The 10,142-nt window shown below is 36.1% G+C and overlaps 1 long non-coding RNA gene across 4 annotated transcripts in view; it reads right to left on the reverse strand.

Moving 5' to 3' along the window:
• Positions 1-10,142, reverse strand: part of LOC129047963 (uncharacterized) — a 246,145-nt gene that overhangs the window by 232,801 nt on the left and 3,202 nt on the right. The window lies entirely within an intron of this gene.

Here is a 10,142-nt window from a genome sequence, read left to right on the forward strand (position 1 = left end):
CTATCTTGTTTCTGATTTTAGAAGAAAAGCCCTCAGCTTTTTACTATTGAGTATTATGTTAGCTGTGAGCTTGTCACATATGGTCTTTATTATGTTTAGGTATATTTCTTCTATATGTAAATTGTTGAGAATTTTTATTATGCACGTATGTTAAGTTTTATGAAATACTTTTTCTCCATCTTTTGATATCATAGTGTTTTTTAAAAAAAACTAATTCATGTGAGTACATGGTAGGTAAAAAATATTTATGTGGGGACATGGTAGGTGTATATATTAATGGAGTACATGAATTGTTTTGATAAATGCATGCAACGCCTAATAATCACATCATGGAAAATGGAGTATTCATTTCCCTCAAGCATTTATCCTTTTTTTACACATAATCCAATTATACTTCTCTGGTTATTTTAAAATGTATAATAAATTATTGTTGACTGTAGTCACCCTGTTGTAGTATCAAATACTAGATCTTATTCATTCTATCTAACAATAATTTTGTGCCCGTTAAACTTCCCTCACCATCGCCATTACTCTTCCCAATCTCTGGTAACTATCCTACTCTCTATCTACGTGAGTTCAACTGTTTTAACTTTTAACTCCCACAAAGGAGTAAGAACATGCAAAGTTTGTCGTTCTGTGCCTGGCTAATTTTACTAAACATAATGACCTCCAGTTCCATTCAGGTTGTTGCAAATGACAGAATCTCATTTGTATGTCTGTGTGTGTGGCTGGATATACTCTACTGTATATATGTACCATATTTTCTTTATCCATTCATCTGTTGATGGACACTTAGGTTGCTTCCAAATCTTAGCTATTGTGAATAGTGCTGCAATAAACATGAAAGTGTAGATATATCTTTGATAAACTCATTTCCCTTCTTTTAGAGATATACCTAGCAGTGGGGTTACTGAATCATATTTTAGCTGTATTTTCAGACTTTTAAGGAACCTTCATACTTTTACCCATGGTGGTTGTAGTAATTTACATTCCCACCAAAAGTGTATCAGGGTTCCCTTTTCTCCACATCCTCACCAGCATTTCCTATCACCTGTCTTTTAAATAAAAACCATTTTAACTGGGATGAGATGGTATCTAATTGTAGTTTTCATTAGCATTTCTCTGCTGATTAATGATGTTGAGTACCTTTTCATATACCTGTTTGTCACTTGTATATCTTCTTTTGAGAAATGTCTATTTATATCTATTGCCCATTTTAAAAATAGGATTATTAGATGTTTTATCTATTGAGTTCTTTAAGCTCCTTATATATCCTGGTTATTAATCTCTTTTTATATTAATAGTCAGCTAATAGTCTCCCCCACTCTGTTTCTTGTCTCTTCACTTTGTGGATTGTTTTTTACTTTTTCCCTGTGCAGAAGCTTTTTAACTTGATGTGATCCCATTTATGCATTTTGCTTTATTTTTCTGTGCTTGTAGGGTATTACTCAAGAAATATTTGCCTAGTCCAGTATCTTGAAGATATTTCTTAAAGTTCTTGTAGTAGTTTCATAGTCTGAGGTCTTAGATTTAAGTCTTTAATTCATTTTGATTTGATTTTGGTATGTGGTGAGAGATAGGCATCTAATTTCATTCTTCTGCATACGGATATCCAGTTTTCCCAATACCATTTATTGAAGAGACTGTCCTTTCCCCAATATATATTCTTAGAACCTATGTCAAAAATGAGTTCACAGTAGTTATATAAAATTGCTTCTGGGTTCTCTAATCTGTTTCTTTGGTCTATTTGTTCAGTTTTATGCCAGTATTACATTGTTTTGCTTACTAGAGCCCAGTGAGTTTTGCCTCATTATAAGAGGTCTCAGGGTTGAAAGAAGTACTTTTTTGCCCTTCCATGTATTCCACCATGTAAAGATGTAGCATTTCTCCTCTCTGGAGGATGCAACAACAGGGCACCATCTTGAAAGCAGAGTGAGCAGCTCTCACATTCACCAAACCTGCTGGCATCTTGAGTTTGGACTTCCCAGCCTCCAGAACTGTGATCCAATACATTTCTGTTCTTTATAAATTACCCAGTCTCAAATATTTTGTTATAGCAGCATAAATGGTCTAAGAAACTTGTACCAGATATAACTGGTGTTGCTATAACAAATACCTAAAAATGTGAAAGTGGCTTCGTAACTGGGTAATGGATGGAGGCTGGAACAATATTAAAGTCAATGCTGGAAAATCCTGTATTGCTGTGAATGGAGCATTAAAGGATATTCCAATGAAGACTCAGAGAATGAGAGCTGTAGAGAAAGCTTCAGTTTTAGAGGTTATCTAAGTAGTTTTGAACAGAATGCTGGTACAGATTATTTAGGTGATTGTGAAGAGAATGCTAGGAAAAACATGAACAGAAAAGTGTCATACTAAGGAGATATTACATGAAAATCAGGAATGTCTTTTTGGAAACTGGAGGAAAAGTCATCCCTGTTAGAAAGTGGCAACAAACGTAGCTGAATTGTGTTTATACACTGATGCTTTGTTGAAAGCAGAATTAAAGAGTAATTAACTAGGATATCTGGCAGGGGAAATGTATGTGTAAGCAAAGCATTTAGAGCGCTACATGGTTTCTCTTAACTGCTTATAGTAAAGTATGAGGAGAGACAAAGAAATTAAAGATGAAGTTTATAATTAAATGGGAACAGAATTGAAATATTTGAACAATTTTCTGCTTAGTTAAGTTATGAAAAATAAAATGTGATGTTTGGGAGAGAAAATCAAGGCTGTGGCCTTTTATTAAAGAGATTAATGACCAGGTGTGGTGGCTCACGCCTGTAAGCCCTGCACTTTGGGAGGCTGAGATGGATGGATCACGAGGTCAGGAGTTCAAGACCAATCTGATCAACATGGTGAAACCCTGTCTCTACTAAAAATACAAAAATTAACTGGACGTGGAGGCGCATGCCTGTAATCCCAGCTACTCAGGAGGATGAGGCAAGAGAATTGCTTGAACCTGGGAGGCGGAGGTTAAAGTGAGCCGAGAACACACCACTGCTCTCCAGCCTGGATGACAGAGCAAGACTGTCTCAAAAAAAAAAAAAAAAAAAAAAAAAAAAACTAAAGTGAGATTAACATGGATAGAAAGAGTCTAAGTACTATTACTCAAGAAAATATGGTCATGACAGAAGGCCATAGCCCTACCCAGAATTGGAGCTGATTTCGGGAACAGTGAAAAATATAAAAGTACAAGCAGCAGCAGGAATGCCTAGCAGGCATTCCCAATCTCCAGCGTGGAACAAGGGAAGCCATTCCTTATTTATGTCAGAAGGGAGCTCAGAGAATTAAGCCAACTAGCTTAGACAGGGGTAGAAGGTTGAAAGAAGCACCCAGCTGAAATTCATGATATAATCTCAAGGGGGGATGAACTCTGTTGACCAGAATCTGAAAGGGGAAAAGTAGGAGAGAGCAGGAATTGTGCTGCAGACAAAAGCACAGAAGCTTAGCACCCAGCATTGTAGTCAGACAAGGAGGGGCATGGCCTGAAAGCCACAGTAGCTATAAGCTTATGGCCTGGGGCAGGTCTGAGTTCTGTGTGCAGACTGCCTGAATCTTAACCTGGGGCTATTAGTGAAGCATTCCAGGAGTGAGATTTGCCTTTCCAACACCTGGGAGCTGGGTGAGACTTACTGCTGCCTGCTACCTCTCCATTCTCCTTGCAAACTCTTCTGTGCAGCAGAGACAGTTATACTCCCCTCTGGAACGTTACCTGAGAGGCCTGAGAACTAGCCATTGACACACAGAGGAGCCACAGCTTCCCTGGCATGTGGAGGGGCAGATTACACAGCTGTCTGACCTAGCCACCATCTGGCCCTCCACTTGCACTGGTAGCTTAACACAAAGGATATAAAATTGGGGGAGATTTATAGCTCTGCTCATTGCCTAAGGAACCACAATACTCACAAGCAACGGTATGCTCAAATCCCACTGCTACTACTGCAGCTGGTGCTTTTTACAGGCACCACCTTCTCTCTGGAAGCCAACCTACACAGTCAATTACAGCATCTCTGGGTAGAATGACACTGTGTCCAGAAAGGACAAAATGAGTGTGCAACTTCAGCCATCACTATTGCCTACAAACCCCTATATAACCAAAAGTTCTAAGTCTGTCTACATGATAAGTTCACTACTATTACAACCAGCATTCAAGAAAGCCAGCACACTAAGCCTTTCTACAACCAAGGAATCTCAAAGTGTCTACATCACTCCCCTGCCACCCCTATTAGAGTTGGTGCTGCTTCCCACTGCTGGGAGTCTTGAGGATAGGTTACACCACCAGATTCCTTGCAGATATTTCCCAGCACCAGCCTGGGGTGTGGCAGCCCCACTGGGTGGCTTGACTCAGAATAATAATAGCAATCACTGTAGTCTGGCTGTCAGGAACTCCTAGTGCCAGGAGAAGGGAGGGAGCACCACATCAAGGGAACTCCCATGGGACCAAATAATCTGGATGGCAGGGATTGGGTCTCAGATCATTTCATTGGTGGGAATCTTCTTTTAGCAGAGACACAGTGGCAGTGCTGGGCTCAGCAAGGAAAGTCTGCACTTCTACCCTAACAGTCAGGCAGCCTTGGTACCATGAAGGGTCTTAGAGAAGGGTTCATCTTTCACCCTTTGATCACTACTGCAGACACAGGAGAACCTACAGGAGCTCAGCATGGATGCACTTATAGACAGCCTTCTTGGAACACTTCAGGGTGAGTGCTTCTCAGGAGGAGCACTCTCCAGGTTCAGGCTTGCATTACAGGCAGTCACAGTTCCTTTCTATTTGGAGCATTAACACTTCTATAGATGAAAAGAGGTGCCTGTCTGATCTGAATAGCCAGAACACTGCAGAAGAAGTGAGACCATGAAGTGAATAGCTTTTCTGCTGGCCTGGCAGAGGAGCTGAAGTAGCTCTCACCTTTCACCCTGATAAGACTTCAGTGCATCTAACTTGGGCTCCTGCAGCCACCTTCAAGACAGGGATCTCTGCCCACCATTGGGTATTGCAACTACCCACCCACTGTAGCTACAACAAACATGAAAAAATGCTCAACATCACTAATCATCAGGGAAATGCAAATGAAAACCACAATGAGATCCCACCTTACTCTTATAAAAATGGTCATAATTAGAAAGTCAAAAAACAATAGATGTTGGCATGGATATGGTGAAAAGGGAATACTGTTACACTGCTGGTAGAAGTTTAAATTAGTATAACATCTATGAGAAACAGTATTGAGAGTCCTTAAAGAACTAAAAGTACATCTACCATTTAATCTAGCAAACCCACTAGTAGGTAGCTACCCAAAGGAAAAGAAGGCCTTTTATGAAAAGGACATATGCACACACTTGTTTATAGCAGCACAATTCACAATTGCAAAAATATGGGACCAACCTAAGTGCCCATCAACCAATGAACGGGTAAAGAAAATGTGATATATATTTTATATATATATATATATATAAAATGAAATAGTACCCAGTCATAAAAATGAATGAAATAATGTCTTTTTCAACAACTTGGATGGAGCTGGAGGCCATTATTCTAAGTGAAATAACTCAGGAATGGAAAACCAAACATTGCATGTTCTCACTTATAAGTGGGAGCTAAACTATGAAAACACAGAGACATAAAGAGTGATGTAATGAACTTTAGAGACTTGGGAGAGAGAGGTTGGGATGGGGGTGAGAAATAAAAGCCTACACATTGGGTACAGCATACACTGCTTGGCTAGTGGGTGCACTAAAATCTCAGAATTTGCCACTATAGGATCCATCCATGTAACCAAAGACCATTTGTACACCAAAGGCTATTGAAATAAAAAATATGAAATATATGTATGTATACATACACACAACCAACTTTTAGTAAGTAAAAGCATGGTACTAGCATAAAAAATAGACATATAGACTAGTGGGACAGAATAAGGAACACAGAAATAAAGCCACACATATTAATATAAACTCAACCAATCTATGACCTGGGTGCCAAAAATATGCAATGGGTAAAATACAGTCTCTTTAATAAATGTTATTTGTTAAACTGAATATGCATAATATTGAAATTGGACATTTGTCTCACCCTATATAAAATATCAACTTAAAATGAATGAAAGATTGAAATGTAATACCTGAAATTGTATATTGACTAGAATAAAAATAGAGGAAATGCTTTTTGACATTGTTCTTTATAATTTAATGTGTTTCTCAAGTGATGAGAAACTCATTTAACCTACACTCATATACTGAAAGTGAAAGAATGGAAGAAGATATTCTATGTAAACGAAAATTAAAAGAGTGCGGTAGTTGTAATACTACTGCATATCATAATCAGATAAAATAAACCTTAAGTCCAAAAAATGGTTTTAAAAAGTACAAATAAAACCATTATATAATGATAAATGGGCCAATACAGCAAGAGGATATAACACTTGTAAATATATATGTCCCCAACACTGAAGCACCTAAGTATATAAGAAATATTAACAGACTTAATGGGAGAAATTGACTGCAATACAATAATAGTGGGGAATTTCAACATCACCTTTTCTTTTTTTTTTTTTTGCATTGTACAGATTATCCAGACAGAAAATTAGCAAAGATGTATCAGGGTTAAACTTCACATTAGACCAAATGAACCTAACAGACATTTACAAAACATTCCATCTGATAGCTGCAGAGTACACATTTTGCTCAAAAGCACAAGAAACATTACCCAGGAGAGATCATGTGTTAGTTCACAAAACAAGTCTTAACAAATTTAAAAACACTGAAGTCTTATCAAGTATCTTTCCTGATAACAATGGAGTACAATTAGAAATCAATAAATAAAAGAACTTTGGAAACTACAAAAGTACATGGAAATCAACCAATATGCTTAATGGGTCAACAAAAGAATTAAAAAGAAAATATAAGGGCTGGGTGCAGTGGTTCATGCCTGTAATCCTAGCACTTTGGGAGGCCGAGGCAGGGGAATCACCTGAGGTCAGGAGTTCAAGACCAGCCTGGACAACGTGGTGAGACCCCGTTTCTACTAAAAATACAAAAAATTAGCTGGGCATGGTGGTGCGTGCCTGTAATCCCAGCTACGCGGGAGGCCGAGGCAGGAGAATCGCTTGAACCCAGGAGGCAGAGGTTGTAGTGAGCTGAGATAGTGCCATTGCACTCCAGCTTGGGCAACAAGAGCAGAACTCCATCTCAAAAAAAAAAAAAGGAAAAGATATTTAAAAAGTGTGAAACCAATGAAAATGGAAAAATATACCAAAATTGATAGGATATTGCAAAACCAGTTTTATAGTTCTAAGGAAGAAGTTTATAGTAATAAATGACTGCCTTAAAAAAGTGGAAGGATCTCAAATTTAGAATCTAATATTACACCTCAGGGAATTAGGAAACCCAGAATAACCTAAACCAAAATAAGTAGAAGAAATAATAAAGACCAGAGCAACATAAATAAAATAGAGACCAAAAAAAAAAAAAAACCTGCTACAAAAGATCAATAAAAGAAAAAGCTGATATTTTGAGAAGATAAGCAAAATTGACAAAGCTTTACTTAGATTAACTAAAAAAGAGAGAGATGACTCAAGTTAAACCAGATTTAAAAAAGAGACATAATAACTGAAACCATAGAAATACAAAGGACCGTAGAAGACTATTGTAATAAACTATATGCCAAAAAATTGGAAAACATAGAAGAAATGAATAAATTCCTGCACACATGCAATTTACCAATATTGAATCATTAAGAAATCCCAAACCTAAACAGACCAATAATGAGTAACAAGATCAAAGCATTTATAAGGTCTCCTACCAAAGAAAAGCCCAGGACCTGACAACTTCACCGATGAATTCTACCAAATATTTAAAGAATCAAAACCAACTCTACTCAAACTATTTCAAAAAAGTGATGAGATGAGAATATTTCCAAACTAATTCTACAAGGCTGGCAAGTACAAAACAACAACAAAATGACTACAGGCCAATATTCACCATAAACGTAGATGCAAAAATATTCAACAAAATACTAGCAAACTAAATTTAATAATACATTAAAAGATCATTTACCATAATCAAGAGGGTTTTATTCCAGGGATGTAAGTATGGTTCAATATATTTAAATTAATGTGACACATGACATTAACAGAATCGAGGACAAAAACCATGTGATTATTTTAATAGATGCTGAATAAGGGTTTGATAAAATTTAACATTCTTTCATGATAAAAACTCTCAACAAATTAGGTATAGAAGGAGCATACCTTAATACAGTAAAACCCATATATGACAAACCCATAGCTCATATCATTCTGAATGGGGAAAACTTAAAAGATTTTTCTCTAACATCTGAAACAAGATACCAATTTTACCCCTTTTATTTGAAGTTCTAGCCAGAGAAATTAGACAAGAGAAAGAAATAAAGGTCATTTAAATCAGAAAGGAGAAGTCAAATTTTCCCTCTTTGCAAACGACATGATCATATATGCAGAAAACCCTAAAGACTCTATCAAAAACTGTTAGAAGTAACAAATAGTAAAGTGGCAGGATACAAAATCAACAGACAAAAATAAGTATAATTTGTGTATGCCAATAGCGATCCATCTAAAAAAATAAATCATGAAAGTAATAGCAACAAATGAAACAAAATAGAAAGGGAAAAACTTAACGAGTTGAATGATCACTACAATGAAAACTATAAAACACTAATGAAGGAAAATGAAGAAAACACAAATAAATGGGAAGATACCCAGTGTTCATAGATCTAAAGAATTAGTATTCTTAAAATGTTCATATTACCCAAAATAGCATACATTCAATGTAATATTCATCAAAATACCAATGGCATCTTTCACAGAAATAGAAAAACAATCATAAGATTTGTATAGAAATACAAAAGATCCCGGATAGCTAAAGAAATCTTGAACAAAAAGAACAAATCTGGAGGCATTATACTATCTGACTTCAAAACACACTACAAAGCTATAGTATCAAAAGTAGTATGCTACTAGCATAAAATAGACACATAGCCATTGAAACGAAGACAAACAAACCTAGAAATAAATGCATGTATTTACAGCCAACCTATTTTTAAAAAACGCACTAAGAAAACACATTGGGGAATGGTCAGTCTCTTCAATAAATGGTGCTGGGAAAACTGGATATTCTACAGGCAGAAGAATGCAACTACACTCCCTACTTCTCACCATAAAGAAAAATCAACTCTAAATCCATTGAAGACTTAAAAAAAAAAGACCCAAAACTATGAAACCCAAAACTATGAAATTACTAGAAGAAAACAGAGAAAAAAGCTTCACAAACCTGGACTGAACAATGATTTTTTGTTTAAGACCTCAAAATCACAGGCAAGAAAAGCAAAAATAGACAAATGGGATTGCATCAAATTAAAAAGCTTCTGCGAGATAAATGAAACAATCAATAAAGTAGAAACAACCTACAGAAGTTGAAAACTCTATATCTTACAAGCGGTTCATATCCAAGATACGTAAGAAACCCAAACAATAACATAAAATGAAATAGTTTGATATAAACATGGGCAAAGTACCTAAATAGACATTTCTTAATACATACAAATGGCAAACAGGTATATGAAAAAACTGCTCTTGCAAATCAAAATGACAATGAGATATCACCTCACCACAGTTATAATGGCTATCATTAAAACGACAAAAACTACCAAATGCTGGTGAGAATGTGCATAAAGGGCACATTGTTGGTAGAAATGTAGATTACTACAGCCATTACATACAACAGTATGGAGGTTCCTCAAAAAAGTAAAAATAGAACCATCATACAATACAGCAATTCCATTACTGAGTAAATAGCCAAAGAAAATAAAATAAGTGTGTCAAAGACACACCTGCACTTCCATGTCTATTGCAGTGCTATAACCTTTTTACTGTTATCATAAATAAGACTCAGTATACACAAATTATAACCCATAAAACACTTAAATATATATACGTATACATTTAAAAACTAGAATATTTATGCTTGAAGACGTAGTTACTAAGCTCAAAACAACCACAAAATACTTCTGTGTTATTGTAGTGTTGAAGCTGGATAGACATTGGCAAGATCTTAAGATATCATAAAAATTATATATATGAGGCAGATATATTTCCATTAAGACTCAAATA

This window comes from Pongo abelii, chromosome 13 (genome assembly GCF_028885655.2).
Source record: "Pongo abelii isolate AG06213 chromosome 13, NHGRI_mPonAbe1-v2.0_pri, whole genome shotgun sequence".
NCBI classification, from domain to species: Eukaryota; Metazoa; Chordata; class Mammalia; order Primates; family Hominidae; genus Pongo; species Pongo abelii.